We start from the raw sequence: 16723 nt of genomic DNA on the forward strand, positions 1-16723 counted from the left end.
AGCCATTTACACACAGATTGTGAGTAGATTTGCCAACCCTGAACCTCACCCAAGATCTCCAACATATGTTTTACATTTCCTAGTCAGATTGAGGACTGTGTTGTTGGGTGTCTTATATTTTGCTTTCCAACTGGAACAGACAGTCATAGGATAAGAGAAGAGATGCCTTGGAATATTATTAACCTCTATCTGTCACTGCCTAGCAAGTGATTGTTCTTAAAATACTTTTTTTTGGAAAACTATTTTTCAACTTTCATCTAATTATAGAATTCATACATGTGAGAAGGTATTCCTATTACTTTTACAGGGATTTTTTTCTATTGCTTGGTATTTATTTAAACTTGAAATTTATTTTTACCTCCAAAACCTTTTTTTTTTCTATATAACCACCGAATTTTTGAATTGTCATTTTGTAATTACATGTGCTCATGCAGCTCAACCAGCTCTATTTTTAATGCTTACTAAGAGAAATCAAACAGTGCTTTTCAGTTGACATTTTGCTTCAGAGCTTTCCTAGCTTTTTGGAGATTTTAAAGTCAATGCATTTCTGGCAACAGCTCTATCATTGGACAAATTTATGAAATAATTCAGGCAGCGGTCCCAGTGAGAGAAAACAGTACTATCCTATGATATGAAATCAATGCTTCTGCAGGACTACTATGTTTTGCAGAATCATGAAAGAAATGTATGAAGGTCATCTAGTCCATCTGCTTGATTTGATCTGCTTTTACCTATGGCAATCCTGGCAGGTGTTTGTCTAACCTTTTTGTAAAGGCATCCATTATCATCGACAGTAAATGGTTCTTTATTTCTCCAGTGGAAGTGTATGTCCATTTCTATGCATGAGCACACACAAAGGTGGGTTGGGTGAAACTTTGAGCCTCTGTATCCCTCATATGTCATAGCTAATTTTTAGAAATTTTTTTCTATGAAAGCAGCAACACTTTAAAAACCAAAATTCTGACAGGTGGTCATTTTATCTGCGTGATAAAAACAGTGGTCAATAGCTGTATGTTCATGAAAGAATTAATAAAACAAAATGAAAAAAAAAATAATTCTCCAAAAGGAAATAAGAATAGAAAGCAAGACTGGCATAAAATGCTCTCTTTTTTTTTCATTAGTTTATTAGTGATGTCTGTGTTGACCAGATAGAATGGGATAGATTCTCATTTGGATTAAGTTGTCTTGCTCAATACACTTAAAATTACTCATATAACTGCCTTAACAGGTAAGTCTACATATAAAAAGAAAAATTTGTTTGATATATTATGTTTCACAGATCATGTTTTGAAATATTTTTCATTGAAATTCAACATATTCATTTATAAAGATGAGCAGTATACATATTAGTAGTGAGTACTGTGCTCTTTAGATGATATCTTTAGAAACAATTTCATGTCATGGTTGACTGATAGAGAAATACCAGGCAAACTAAGCAGAGGAAGAGCACCAATAAAAGCAATTATTCCTGTCAAAGCAAGTGGGATTGTTTCCAGTTAGTCATAGTTTAGATTCAATCAGTGCATGTCTAATTTAAAGTCAGACCTTTTCATCCTGTGTTGTGCTTCTGGACTTTGATTCCCTTTATCAGTTGTGATCATGACAGTGTAAAGACATTGAAGATCATGCCTTACTTAAAACAGACATTTAGTTCTGATTTGTGTTTTCTTGCTACTCTGCAAAAGTGACCACTCACAGAAGCCTCTCGAGGGAAATGAAATACAGTTATAGCCTGCATACTGGTCTCATATTAAGCCAAGAGACTTAAATAAGAAATATTTAATGGAAGACAAGTACAATGAGCCTAATGGGTTATAGGAAATTTATCTACAACCCTATCTAGAAAAACCCTTCTATTTATTTCTGTGTATCACAAATCCAGTTGATTGAAACCTACAGCAAGTTCCTGTTAATTTGGAAATGTATTTAACCAGAATATAATTGTGGATAATGCAAAGCTGGGTGGCTGTGGCTGGCCTGAAATTCGTTGTCAGCAGGAAGAAGATTAATTTCATTTACTGTCTTTGTCATGTCTCACTGGCTTCCTGTCTTTTTAGCTTGTTACCCCCAGTGGGCTGCTGCTGTCACTCTCAATTCACTTTCTACTCAGTTATTTGTTATCTGATGGATCTGTCTACACGTTTTCCCAATACCACATTTTTCCCATCCTGAACTGCAACCGTTATCACAAAGTCTACACTATGAGAGAAAACCTACACTGAACTTAAAAATATTAAAAAAGAAATAAAGAATTACATTTGTACGATTGTACAACAATGCTCCTGTCCAAGTACTCTGGCTGCCTGAGGAAAATTGCCTTTTTCCCTGTATTTTTTCCATGTAAATGAAAGAAGCAGTGATAAAGTATGAAAGCATGTATTTATAGGCTCCAGACCTTACGTCTCAGTCCCTGCATCTGTGAGGAGGCCCAAGAATAACAGGAGTACTCCACAGTGTTCAGAATAATATGGTACATAGACGAGGAATTGTTAAGAGTATGTTTGGAGTATTTTAGTTCATTCGCAAAGTTTTCTGGAATCAGAGAACATAGAGTGTTCTGCCAGCAGTGCTGAGTTTTAACAGGATTGCCCTGCAAGGGGACATCTATATTCCAAAATGTTTATCATGTGTGTATGTACATGTGCCTGTGGACATGCTGTTTCAACTACATTATCTCTGCCTGACCTGATATAACAGACCTCTCTTTAATGCAGCTCTGCAGATGCTTAGGGACAATATGGGAGGACCAGGGTCAGATTGCCTTGCTCCTTCCCCAGGGGACAAAGAAAAATCTATTCTACCATTTTATAGCCTCTGGCTGCATATAGGGTATGTTTAAGTACTTTGCTAAATTGTCCTTAATAGTTGGGCTAAATGAATGCTGTACCGTGCCAAGTGAGTGACAAAAGGCTATTCTCAGTGGCTATTCTTACAATAAGGTTCTTAACTCTATAGTTTCTCCTAAGGCTAAGAAAATTTTACAACAGAGAATGACCTTTTAATGTGCTTAGAAATCATACAGGTTTTGTTATAAAAGTAACTTCCCAAAATTACACAGGAACAAAAGTTGTGTAATCAGAGATGTCCCTGCCTTGTCATACCCTGCTTTGGTGTAGGACAGAGGCTGTTCACCAAGGCCAGTTTGGTGAAAGACTCCAACACTATAGGCTACTTTTATGGCCAGAAGAGACAGACATCTGAAACAGGCAACCCTGAGAAATCTTGAAATTGCCTCCAGGAGATGTCTTCCTCACTGCTGACAACAGCATCGGTCTGTTAATTCTTTACAGTTTTATGTACCTCCAGTGCTGATCAGCTATGTGACATTGATTTCAGGTGTGTTTGTGATTATATTTATTTCAGATTGTCAGAAGATGAGAAACAGTTGAATGATCATATTGAGGTCTAAACCTGGGCAGCAAATGTAACAGCGAGAGAATATGAAAAATGGGTAGGGGTATAATAATATTTTCCCATGACCTTCCAATTTGCAAGTAATTTGTGTCTCAGGGAAATACAAAATGACCAACAGTTTAAACTTTAAAATCAGTTCTGAAAAACACTGTAGTGTGAGCCCACTTTCTGATCTGCCAGCCTTCCTTCTAACAGTGTAAAGTTTTCATTTGGGGGTGTGCCCACAGATATATCCTGGCAGGACTGAAAGAAAAAACTTGGATTATCATAGAATCATATCATAGGAAGGGACCTTAGACATCACCTAGTTCCAAACTTCCTTCCATGGCTAGGAACATCTTCCACTAGACCTTGTTGGTCAAAATCCCATCAAGACTGTCCAGAGTCCCACTGGATTATGTCCCTTCCCTCCTTTGCACAAGTCCAGGCAGATGACATAAGTTGCTTTTCTCTTTTCCACCAACACTGTAACCACACTGAAGAAGGCCAACCAAATTTGTCAGGCACAATTTGCCCTTGATGAAGCCGTGTTGGCTGTCACAAGTCACCTCCTTCTTTCCATGTGCCTAAGCATAATTTCCATGGCAATCTACTTTGTCTTGCCAGGCAGAGACATGAAACTCACTGGCCTGAAGTTCCCCAGGTCTTCCTGTTTTGTTTGGTTTTTTTTTGTTTTTTGGGTTTTTTTAATGGGGTTTATGTTTCCCCTTTTCTAGAAAGGAACATCTTTACTGGATTCAACTTCTCAAATGCGATGGATAGTGGTTTAACCACTTAATCTGGCAGTTCCCTTAGGACCCACAGATGCATCTTATCAGGTCCCATGCATTATGATGGATGCAAACTCAGTGAATCACTTGCTTTACAGGAAGAAATAAAAAACGTATAATCCAAGTGAAGAGTTCAGATCATGCTTAAACTGTTGCATAGGATGCTCATCTCCAAACTTAGTCATTACCTACAGTAAGCAGAGTGCTATGCCAGGAACATTTCTAAAGAGAAAGTCACTTAGCACTGCTAAAATGCAAAGGAAAGTTCTCTCCCCACTCCTGGAGTGAGGGGAATGGGAGTGAGGAAAGCCCTCGCACTAATTCTGGAATATGAGCTTGCAATACACAGCCATTTACAGCTGTGGCAAAACCCCTCTAGCACTACTCTCGTAAATTTTTGTTGTTGCCCAAGTCAGCTGGAAATTTTCTGCCTGAAAGTTGAGTTTTACTGTTCTTTAAAAACAAACAAATGAACCTCTGGTACCTCTTCAAATAAAAGACAGATGTTTTCTATTACATCAAAGTGGTAGCTTTACTACCGTGAAAAAATGCTAGCTTACTTTTTCAAAAACTTTAGATACATTTATCAAAGAGAAACAGATGCTACAACTAATTTGCTTTGTAGGTGAGGTATGGTTCATGCAGTGCCTTTTTCAACATGCATCAAGTACATAAGTACATTCTCAAAGTATCCTGGATGGTGATGGTAGCTAACAACAGCAAACAAATGGAAAAAGAGATCATTTTTCAGGCAAAAAGAATATAGAAGGAGCTATAAAAACTGAAGCATTAGTTTTTAAACTAAAGCAGAGAAACTTAAAGTAGAGAAAGAACATAGTTTGAAATTATTTGACAAATCTGGAGACTGTAATAAATTGTGAAATTGGGGTGTGCCCTTTTCTTTCCATTGCTTAATACAAAAGAGTCAATGTTGATAATATTACAGAATATTGCCCTGTGACCAGACCTAACAGTTATGAGCTTTAATGCACTATTCAGTTTCACTTTTGTAATCTCTGTAAAGACTTTAGGTGCCATTCATGCTGTTAATCCACACACAAACCAACCACAATGTTTTTTCAAAATACGGTTGACAGACTGTCTTTGTTTTGCAAAGTTTGGGCAACCAAGAAAACTCATATCTTTCCAGTATTTTTCTACAACTGTCTATTAATTTGTTTGCCACTTTCAGTCGCCATCAACAACATCATTGTTCAGCAGAGTAGACGAGCATGGGGTGGTAGCTATTTCCTGAAGCTGTATTTTCATCAAACTTTATGCAAGCATGTACAGGAATCTCTGATCCTATACAGATGAAGGTTTCATGTTCAACAATCTTCTTATTCTAGTTTATGTCACCCCATGATAGTTTCCTTTTTTTTTTCCTGCTGTATTTACTACAGGCAAGAAGAAATGAAATAAAGTATAGTTGTAGAAAAGTTTTTGTTAAATCTGTACTGTTTGACATATGAGGAAAACGTATCTTGTAGTAACAGAATTATTTTTAAAATAACTATTAGGGAATAGAAAGAAAAAAATCTACAATATCCACAATGACATCTAAAGAGTGAATTTAATTTATTACACATACATTTCCCATATGAAAATCAGGCTCTTTCATAGTAGCCAAGTTCTGAGAAGGACTTATGAAAGGACTGATCTCAGCTGAATAGCTAGAGTTATTTTCATACAAGGAGTCACTCAAGCACAATGTATTTATATATATATGTTTATAAATCATTTTGGGCAGGCTTCATTACCTTCCAACTGGAGAACCAAATTACTAGCAATAAAACATTACACAGGACTAAAACATTATACTATATGGATGGCAAACACCACCTTTATTACAAAATGACATTTTAGAATGCTTTAAAACATTTGCATTTTTATTGTGACTGCTTGTTGTAGCCTTTCATCTATAAAACCAATTTCCTCAGACACCATCAAGCCTTTTTCTAGAGTCATCACATACTACAAAACCTTTTAAACTTTTTTGATTTTAATGTCTTGAACTGCAAAATTTTGTGGTTGACAAATCTGATATTGCTGGGAAATTTCAAGGCTAGAGGTGAATATAAAATCCCGTTGAAAACCTGTAAATGTCTTCTTTCCCAGAATGGGAACCTGCACTGGCAGAGTAAAGAAACAAGACATGAATTTTCCATCTTGAACCTTAGGATGGCATATCACTGACATGTGGTTTGGGGCTGCCACTGTTTGAGGAAGTAAGGGGAAGACATTTTTTGCCAACACATTTAAAAATATGTATGTCTAATTAGGAATTTGGGAATTTATTTACAACCACATAAAAGAGTAATAAAAGAAGAGTATGGATGCAGTAAGTAATGCATAGAATAACAAGAAAAGTATATCTAGCACAATACCAAGATTTATCTTATTTAAATTGTTAACAAAAAATTGTATAAAGGTGATACTGCTATCCTGTTTTTCTCAAATCAGAGACATCTAAACTTAATGTAAAAAAACACATTCCAGGTTGTTTGGGTTTGTTTCCTTGGTTGGATTCTCTTCTTATTAAGAAGTATAGGCAATAATTTGCTAATAAAAATGTAAATTGAAAAATCCACGGTAAGAGAATTCACAGATAACAAAATAATATTTTCTGAATATCTTCTTTTTCCATTTTCATGTCATGAGTGCACAATGACAATGGAAACTAGGAAAACATTTGTGATCATGATGCTGCTTGGCCCTGGGCAAGTCAGTCAACATCTCTACTTCTGTATGCTCAACAGTGGAACAGAGATAATAAAGCTGTATATATCTGTAAATCCCTGAGAGCTGGATTACAGCATCCTGCAGAAATACTTTTGGAAGGGATTAAAAAGCTTTGCAATGTGGCCCTGACACTTCTCAAGTATTGAAAGAAGTGCTGTGCCTCAGCGTTGGCTGTAACACCTGCATTAAAAATCTGCAGTGCCTGGTGGTAAGTTTTACCAATTGAGTATGGTATCAAGGAAAAGAGTCAAGACCTTTCCACTCATCAGTAGAAAGGGTAGATACACATCTGAATTAAGGGCATACAGTTTACCCTGATTCCCCTTTTTTTCACTTTCTGTACCTGTCCTCACACGAGAACCCTGGCATCAAGTGGATGCGCCGTAACCTCGGGATCCTTTACCCAGTGCTTTCCCCCAGAATTCCTTTCCTTCACTTCATTCTTCCTCACCTCACCTCTCCTTTTTCTTTGTGGCTTTCAAGACTCATAGAAAGAGCAGTGCAGAGCCATCATGCCAAGGATAAGGCTCATCTTCTTATATGTGTCTTAGAATATGCTGATTACCTTTATGAATTTTGCATGAAGAACTTAATGTAAATGGAAAATACAATTACCTTCTCTCACAAAATTGTTGTGAGTATTAAATAGTTAATGACCACTAGGCTTTGTTAAATATCATTTTGCAATTTTGATTTCTCAATTCTAAAGTGTTTTTCTAGCAGGTATTGCATCTAATTATCTGTCACCCCTGTCTGGAGCAAAGGTCATGTATTTTCACTGGACTACTATTGCAGAATCTCCTGTGTCTCACAGCAAGGTTGTTACCTAATTTGAGATGAAAAAATCAAACATTAAATGTTCTTTTCAGATCCCTTTGCAGACTTCAAGATTTGAAGCCAAGATATTTTTTTTGCACGGGATTCTTTTAAAAATAAATCATTTGAACTTCTAACGAAATTCTGGAATTTATGTGACCAATAACTGGTAATATTATGTGACCAATACTGGTAGTAATACCAGACTGGTATTACTACCACCATGACATCAGTGCACTTTTTTCCATAGGAACGTAAGCTTTCTTTTTAGGAACAGCAAACTGTTTAATAAAACAGATGTTTTCATTAAAGATGCTAAAGAGCAGGAGCAGGAAAGAAAATGCTTGCATTATGTCAATGAGCACAATATCATTTGCAACTTTTATCTTCTTTAATTGAGTTAAAACTTCCTTCCCACATTAGACCTTGCTCAGACATTTTTCACCACTAAAAGTTTTATTATTAAAAGCAAAGATTGGCACTACCTGCACAATATAAATTAAGACCAAATTCAATCCTGGGAATATCTTGAACAAGTGTCCATTTCTCAGAATTACAAAAATAGAGAATCTATTTACAAACCTATAAATTTCAAATTTAAAATCTTGATTCCTTGCATCTTAATGTATTATAAGAATTATATTACTAAATTACATGATGAGGAATGTATTTAACAAGTTACTTAAGAAAAAAAGTAGAGGAAAACAGAATGAATATGAGAAGAAATGGGATCCTAATAATCAACATCCTGTAATCTAATTGCAAAATAATCTGACCTAAGACAACTGGAATAAACTGTACAAAAGCTTTTTACTAATGTATAATTAGTTAAAAAAATATTTCTTGCTTATTCTATACTACAAATATTTTTTTCTCTCTTAATTTAGGAAACAGAGGGTTTTTTTCAAAAGGGTATTTCTGAATTTAAAATCATGCTTCGTGGTGTATGAATCACATGTACTCAATCTTTAATTTCAATTTTTTTATGGGCACTGTTTGAAAATTCTATTTGTAAATAAAATCATAATTCAAAACATTATTCTGGTAGAAGAATGATCAAGGGTGAACACCCAAGAGCCTGGAGAATGAAATCACTGAATGGCAGAAACCAAGAAGGGCTTGAATTAATCTGCAGTAAGAATCCTCATTCTCCTGTGAAGAAAACTAGTTCCAAATCTGAACCTGGCTTCTAAAACCATCTCTCATTTTTGTACTGGGCAAAATACATTTTTAAAAATTGGATGAGTACTATCCCTAATCACTGATGGCAAGGATATTTGGCTTCCTTGCTGGGGCACAGCAGTGGTCTAACCCCACCTTACTGGCCTCAGGACTCCATGTGAGGATGCTGAGCTGCGAGGTTTGGACGGAAGGGTCCCTCTGGACCCAACAGAGCCATCTTGGCCTTTTGTTGCTCCAGAGTGCTATAGACATGCTCTCACACATTTCATGTGTAGATTGTTTTGGCCCTCTCCTTTAAACACATCACAGCACCTGGATCTTGCATTGTAGTCTGATCCACAATTAATAAAAAGTGCAATTGAAAGATAGGAGTTCTGCGTCTCACTTCCATTTGTTCTCCAGGTTTTCAGAAGTCCCAGACAGACGTTTTCATTTGATATAAAAAAGACGTGCAAAAAGTAAAAATCAGTGTGTTTTCAAGAAGAATGTAGAACACTGTGTTGATTGAATGTTTTGAGCTACCTTTCATACACTGTTCAGTTGTCATTTCACCAGTAATTTATTTTAAAACAGTCATCACACGGAACTCTTCAAACCAAGTCAACAACACTACCCAGAGTATCAGTGACTAATATGTGGTATTTAAACAGTGCTTGTCCTCTTCAAAGCATTTTACAAATATTGATTCATGGGCTACTGAAGAATAGGAAAATTTGGGGTGGACTATATTAATGTATTATCTTTGAATTAATTAAGATTTATAGTGTCAGTCTTGCTCTTGGCACAATTCTGGGTATTTTTGTTGGAATTTGCCTAGGAAATTTGTCTTCACCCACTTTATTTGCCCATCTTCCTGGAAGGTACTAGTTTAAATCGGAAATGCTGATGTCTGGAGTAACCTATTTTTTTATTCTGTGTTTTTTGTTTTTATCTCTTAGATACAGATCTGCTTTGCAGGTTTTTAACACACTACTGAAAGCAAAAACACACAAATATGTATTTGGGCAATTTAAAATTATCCTTCACACAGCTGATTAGCAACAGCACTGGTGATGGGGCCTCACCCTGTGCAGCTCTCCAGGGGCAACAACAGCTCCAAACTGGGAACATGAGTAAGGGCTGAGGGCAGGTGGGAAGAAGCATGTGTGCAAAGAGTTCACAAGGAAAATTTCCAGGTTACAAATACCGCAGAAGAGCCAGAAAAATCACAGAGCCATAAGAATGAACTGTGCTTCTCAATTATCACCTGGAAACACAGCAGAATAAAAGATTACCAGAAAGCTTTTACCACCTGCTGTAGCCATTTTGTGCTGTTTTTGAGACAGAGAATGGCTGTGGAGAGGTCCCAGGAAAAACTCTTTGGTGTGAATAACAGCCAAGGACACTGTTCTTTCAGGAGCTCTCAGAAATTCCCAGGAGAATAAACCAAGTAGGCCAATTTTTAGATTTTGGGGTGGGTTTTTTCTGTGTCTGATCTCTATCCATCTTAACCCTGATAAAATGTCTAAAGCTCCTGCTCTGAGGCAGGCTGAATATTCCTACGGCTGACTTAAATTTCCTTTCTTATATTAGATTTCTGGAAGAGATGGGAAAATGCTCTCATCTATTTCCTATCCACTCACAGATCCTCTCTTTTCTTTGACATTCCCTTCTGTCATTGAACATGTGTCACATGTAGACAGTGATCTGAGGAAACATTGCTTTACTGCAATCTCCACTTGCTTGAGCTAAGATAGACAATCTTATTTCTGTACCTCTTTTACCTATGTGTCAAGAGCCTTTATCTGCCTTTTTTTAATTTCATGTCCCCTAGTTTTATAGACTAAATGAGCTCAGTTGATTGATAACTTTAGAATAGCCACCACTAATGGCCCAAGAAGAGGTGTTTTTTCTTTTTGTAGTAGAGCTGCACTGAATCTCAAATATTTTCTAACTATTTGTCAAAATCTAGATAAATTACTCTTATAAATAGATGGTGTAATCCTGGCCTTATTGTTCTTAAAAAAAAAAAAATCCAGTATTTTAATGCAGAATTTTCACTTAAGTAGTGTACCTCTGGCTTGCCTATGTAGTGGATTGATATTGCAGTGCATCATCTAAAATATTTTGCTATTCCCAGTGATGAAAACGAAACAATCACCTGGCAACTGAAAGGAGAGACTTCAAAAATAAGATACCAGGTAGGAGGCAATAGTAGCTTTATAAACATATGTAGGCAGAGTACAGGTTTCCTTAGGAATAAACATAGATCATATCTTTTCTTTGGCATTCACTTTTGTCATAGAGACTATCCTTATAAAGATACACAGCAATATAAAGGAATTAATTTTCTGCCTGACCAATTCAGGATTCAAGTCATTACTGCAGGTTTTTTTTAAAAAAATATGGGATATGTCAGCTCAAAAGTATACAAAGATTGAAAAAAAAAAATAAAGTTTTTCTGAGCATTAGTCTATATTTTTTAACAATATATTAAACAGTTGGGTTTTTTTCTAAATTTTACAAGCGTCTGCTTTAATACAGAATATAAGACAGACAGTTTGTAAGGAAATACTGCTTTTCAGTATCGTACTATGTCTTTTTCCTTCAGATGGAGAATTGCCTGTTTAATGCTTCTGCAGAATCTGGTATACATTAATTTTTCCAGCTTCTGCCCTTCTGCCCTTTATGATGCAAAATCATGAGATTTTTTTAACTCTTGCTTCAGAAAGTTAAAAAAAACAGGCAGAGTCTTTTTCTGAAATCTTCCCATCACAGTTGAACACCAAACAAGTGACAGGCAGCCATTAGAGCAGCACTCTTTTCCTGATTCTTTGAGTGAACCTGTTGGAAATTTCACAATGGCATTCAGTTGCCAAATAACAGCATGGACATTCTTTTTCTTTGTGGTTGTTACAAGGTTTAGTAATCATTGCAAAAGATTTATAGCTATACTTATCCTGAAACAATCTGTTGCTCCACTCCAAACATGCAATACATATGCTATTTCTTATACTTACTTTTTTTGTCTCCCGCTATTAACTAATCAATCTAACCAAATAGATTGAAGATTTTTTTTTTTTTTTTTGCATCAGTTGAGTTTCTTTCTTCCCAGTCTTTCACATAACTGAGACAACAGGTAACTATAAGCAACCTTCAAACATCTCTTAACTAACAAAATTTTTATATACCTGCCAGCTACTGTTAGTTCCAACAAAGGCAATTATTCTTTTTTAGCACAGAAAATTTAAAAAAAGGAAAAATATTCATTATACTGCAGTGTAGTTCAAAAGTCCAAACGAATTTTTAAAGTGCTTAACATTTAATTGAAGTTTAGCTGATAGCTTGATGGTCTGATCTGAGTACTTGTTCTAGCCTTGAGTCTTCATCATGCATATGTGTTTAGGAGATACCAGGCAAATAAATATGTAAAGGCTTTGTGCTCCTTCTTCATTGCTACTTCCTGGCAACAGTCCCGTTCCTGTGGCAAGATCCTACATCTAGTCCTCTCGTCAATGGACGTGCAACACTTTAGACACAAGACAGTTTCTTTTCCATCACACCTCTGATGGTACAAAAATGTCAAAAGTCCACCTGTGGAATAAAAAAAAGAAGATAGTAGAGAGAAGGGAAAGAACTTGTATGCAGATTTGACTTGAAATTTAAATAAAGCACCTACAGTGAGTAAGGTTTTCCTGTTGGAAGTTACTACCTTACTACCAGAAGTGCTTCTTACCCTCAGTACTCTGTGTAGAGAGAGCTGGTTACAATATTAGCTCTCATTTAAACATTTCATTCAGGTGGGTAAAATCAAGATGAATCAGAGCTTTGGAACTGATATTTTCTATTGCTTATCTTGTAAAACAAGCTTTGGAAACACTATTAGAGTTCTCTCCTCTGACAAGCTCCACCTTCAAAAGTGCTTGGGCCTCAGCTTCTAATGGCTCCAAACCAGTGTTTTCCAAATTTTTCAAAGATTTTCCAAGTGTGGATTTTTAACATATCCACCAGTTTATATGCTGAATTTTCTCAAAAAAAAAAATTAATCCCTCCAGTTTATGAACCAGTTGAGTTTCTCTGAAGGTACAGTCTAAGCACTATATGTATGACCTTGTGTTGCTAAGTTGATTTGTTTGTAATGCAGCAAATACTTATAAGACAACTGGATACAAGACAGAAGTCTGTATATGTATATAAAGTTTCATTTAGGTAACAAAATTCTGAATTATTATTAGAATTTTTTCTGTCTGCACTAGCCTTTAAAATAAAAATGTTAAGCTCGGAATGTTTTTCTTGGAAAAAAACCAACCCATCAAACACCCAAAGAGTCCCCCCCACTTTTTTCCCCCAGCGGGCTGTCTGCAGATATTGTTATAATTCAACATAACCTTTCAGATGACTGAAGTGCCAGAGCAGCCTTGAGGAAGATCACGGTGTTCCCTGCCCCGAGCGCCTTGGCAGCGCTGCCGGCCCAGCGCGGCTCTGCGCGGCAGGAGCGCGGCGGGGGAGCTGCCATCGCCTGGCGCCCCTGCTGCAGCACCTGCCTGGCCACAAACAATAGCTCGTCACCCTGCTCGCTGCTCCCTTCGTGTATACACACACACTAAAAAAATAGAAACTCTGGCTTCGGTGCCAGCCCAGACGTGTATTTCTAAAGGTCAGTTTAATTCATCAGAAATAGTTGAAAATATGCCAGTTGAAAAGATGCTTTTCCACTGGGCCTTTTTGCTCTTGTGAACAAATGTTTCCTAATGTTAAATACCTACATAAAGGGCAGGTTCTCTCTACAGAACTCCACAGTGTCTATATTACTGATACTGGGCTCTCACCTCTCACCTAGACTTTTCTGCTGCCCTGTAGTAATAGTTCAAATATAAAACTCAATACACTTCATAGGGACTGGGGAGATATGTCTCTTTCCTCACCAACAGAAACTTGGAAATAAATGGTGGTATTACCTCCTTTATCACAACATAATGCTAGTGTTTTAGCAACATCCAGAATGTCAACAGTCTGTCACACTGTCTAGCACATAGATGCCATGGAAGTACAAAGGGGATTTGGAGATCTAAGATGAGCACTGGCTGGTGAGGTGTTATGTACAGGAGGACACAGGCTGGAGCACCTTATTTTGACTCAAGGCTCACACCAATGCACTAAAACTTTGCCTCTGTGTGAGAGAAAGGTAATAGACCACAGGCGTGGGGGGACAATCAGCACAAACTAGTTAGGAGTTAGAAATCTCATCTGCTTGGCAGGCTGCCCAAGACTCTGGTTAACTCAGAAAAGGGAAGAAGCCAGAAGGACTTCAAATCTGTTTCTGGGAAAAAGATAGCAATGATGACAACAACAGCAATATGAGCAGGAACTACATACGTATTTGCACATTCTTTTATATATTATATAACAGTGCACTACAAACACATTAATTTGTAAAGACAAAGGAATTCCTTAATTTTTAATCATTTACTTAATGGAATGTTTCTGACAAATCAATAATATCTGCATGATTTTCCTGGAGATCTGTTTGTTGGGGTGTTTTTTTTCAGGAAGGTGGAGCAACAACTGAAAGAAAAAGAAAGAAAAATTTATCTTTAATAAAAAGTGGCTATTATTTGTTATCATTGTATTGTTAATTTTTTTGCAATTACCAGAGTTTTAAAAGAAGTAGATATACATAAGAGATGTGAGGACAAGCAGCAGAACACAGGAAATAACTTTGGTAATAAGAATACATGTAAATCTTGTGGTTAGGTCTGAAAGGGGTCAAAAGAAAAGGTCACAGTACCATTTTTCTAATAAGTAAATATGCTAGAATATCAACCACAGAAAGCCATTAGATTTAGGTGCCATTTAACTGCACAGGTCTTCATACCAAAAGCTAAAATGGGTCACACATTGCTTAAGATTTCTGTATTTTTGTTTGCAAACAGGGCAGTTAAAATAAAAATTTCTTCCTGAGCAACAGAAATACCTGTAGATAGTACACAGAAGTAATCACAGATTCAACTCCTGAAAACAACTTTTTGTATGCACTAAAGTAACCACTTTAGGAAGGATGGTGCGGGATGGTTCTACCAGTCCTCAGGTGAGTCTAATGATGCAACCAAACACCCGTTCTCCTCCCAGCTCTTTCCAGCTCCTCACCTCTGTGCCTCCTGGCCCTGCTCTGCTCTGCAGAACAGTCATGCCTTGCAGACACTGCTTCTCCTGAGCTCCAGCACTATTGCATGCAGCACTTCTGGGACCAGCAGCATGAGAGCAGACACACCACACAGGGACCCTGCCTCTATCAAGGGCACTCAAAGGAATTTTGGCATACATATAGGTTTCACAAGAATAATGTTTGGTGTATCACCATAACTTTTCAAGGTATTTAGACAATTGGCTATTCATAAAAGCCATGTCATGAGCAGAAATAGAGGATGGTCCTTCCCTGTCTGGGATACCAACATCCTTTAGTGATGAGTTGGCCATAGGACTCCCAACACAGCAATTCAAAACCTAGACTGAAAATTATTATGAGCAGGTTTTAGTTTCATTGCCTTCTATGATTCTTTAGCATAACTATTCATATGTCTATTTATACTCGTGAACATGTCCTGGAATAACTTTGCCACTATACTACAACATCCCCATTGTAAATACTTTCCAGCAGGAACAAGAGAAGCCAGTTTCCCAGCCAAGAAACCAGACTTCAGCAGGAAGTGATCTCAGTAGGCATATCCTTCATTTCTGGAGTTATTTGCTTGAGCCAAAAGTCGAATGAGGACACATCTAAGCACATAAACTAGTGTAAAGAAAATGTGCTACAAATTAAAGGGAAATCAGTCAACACAGAACCTACAAAGTACATTAGGCTCTCTTTCTTTTGTCAACAATGCACACTTCTGCAATTAAAATAGCAATATTTTCTAATTAACATATTGAAATTATAAAGAATTATTTACCTCTAAAGGCCTTTCAGATATTCTAGCGTGATCTAAACACATATGTGGATTAAGGGGTGTGTTAAAAAAAAGTCTGTCTTCAGATGAAGTTTGGAAAATCTTTTACAATAGTGTGAAGCACAGTAACATACACACTGAGTTTCTGCCAGGATGCAAAGATCTTTCCTTTGCATGTTCTTTATGCTTGAGACAGTATGCAAAAGGTAAGTTACAAAGACATTAGACAGCGATGACTGCAAACCTCAGAACATGTAAATATCTTATTGATTTGTGACTGCTCCTTTTGCTTTTTTGCTAAGATTAGATGACAGTTTATGAATCAGGGCTTCATAAGTATCTGACAGTTTTTTAGGTTTTTTATTTAAACACCAGGATTACAATTCTTTTTCCATAGGATACCTACTTATCTAATAGTTATGATGGAAAAATACTTCAAATACTGTAATTGATACTTTGTGGTTTCTATCACTCAGTGTGGAGCCCTGTATTTCCTGTACATCATGTACCTTGTAACACATTATTATCTATTTCTTTGTGATTTTTTTTTTTTTTTTTTTGTGCTGTGCATAATGCCTGAATATACTGGAGATGGTCATGAGCACTCTTGACATCATCTCTGTGAGATTTACTGGCATTATTATTTCCACATCTCAGGGACAAGAGTATTATTGTTAAGAGTCCAATACATGCCTAAGGAAAGTGTTTATCTTCATCAAGCTTTCACCTTGTCCTTCACCCTAATCTCTTTGTCATTTCTACACTTCCTTTAGCTTTTCACAACTGTTGATTTCACACATTGGTGCATCCTCCCTTTCTAGGCAGCAATACAGGAAACAAAGGACAAGTTCATATCTATTTTCCAGTACCTAA

General features: G+C 36.7%; 1 long non-coding RNA gene across 1 annotated transcript; it reads right to left on the reverse strand.

Moving 5' to 3' along the window:
- Positions 1–9464: 9464 nt before the first annotated feature.
- On the reverse strand, positions 9465–15482 carry LOC132327753 (uncharacterized). Its single transcript, XR_009486594.1, has 3 exons — positions 15051–15482; positions 13292–14468; positions 9465–12497 (listed from the first exon to the last, which is right to left on the reverse strand). It is a non-coding gene; the product is annotated as an uncharacterized LOC132327753 (long non-coding RNA).
- Between the last annotated feature and the right edge of the window lie 1241 nt (positions 15483–16723).

The sequence above is a fragment of the Haemorhous mexicanus genome, chromosome 5 (assembly GCF_027477595.1).
Source record: "Haemorhous mexicanus isolate bHaeMex1 chromosome 5, bHaeMex1.pri, whole genome shotgun sequence".
NCBI lineage: Eukaryota > Metazoa > Chordata > Aves > Passeriformes > Fringillidae > Haemorhous > Haemorhous mexicanus.